This window comes from Trachymyrmex cornetzi, unplaced genomic scaffold (assembly GCF_001594075.2).
Source record: "Trachymyrmex cornetzi isolate Tcor2-1 unplaced genomic scaffold, Tcor1.1 scaffold468, whole genome shotgun sequence".
Lineage (NCBI taxonomy): Eukaryota > Metazoa > Arthropoda > Insecta > Hymenoptera > Formicidae > Trachymyrmex > Trachymyrmex cornetzi.
The window spans coordinates 522,680-523,471 of NW_017299487.1; positions in this window are offsets into that span (position 1 = coordinate 522,680).

Genomic DNA, 792 nt, shown 5'->3' on the forward strand with positions numbered 1-792 from the left:
CCCTTCGATATTATATCCCAGAGCTCTGATTGGACGGCTCGTTATTCCCTGTTGCCTGTGCCTATTGCCTGTGTCTATTGTGTTTCCAGCTTTATTTCAAGACCGTCTTAAGGCCCGTCTACAATACACGGAGTAAGAAGTAAGAGTAAGAATTGACCATTCACAGTCGATTATTCTTCTCACATTCGACTGTGATTGGTCAATTTCTTACTCTTACTTTTTACTCCGTGTATTGTAGATGACGCCTCAAGTAATGTCTTAAGACGCTAATGCGGCTCTCTGATTGGTTCGTGACTTCTTAAGACCATTCTTAAGATGTTCTTGAATATAAAGCCAGCGGCACACGATGCATTTTTTCCTGCTGGATTGCTTGCGTGCTACTGTGCTGGCAATCTGACTGGCTACTATGCTGGAAATTGTATGGCTTGCAGGCCCCGCTGTTGGCTGATCCGCTGGATTTTCGTATTAGAACCGGTGCTATTTTTCTTGCTTGATTTTATGCTGGCTTATTGTAGAACCAATCACGACGCCGTTTCATTTGAAGATGGCCGCTGGGAAGCGTGTAAATATGTGTAATCGTCTCAATCGACGATTTTTCATAAAACGAAAAAATCTGGCAGAAAAAGCGTTGCTCTTCCCCGCGAACCAAAATATTTATCGGTAAAGTTCATGACTCCTCAGGGCTCAGGTTAAGAATTTTTATGTACTTGTAATAAATTCCAGTTGCTCAGCCAGTACTAAAACTCGCATCGTCTGAAGCCAAACTAGCAACACAGCCAATAGCACAGCCAG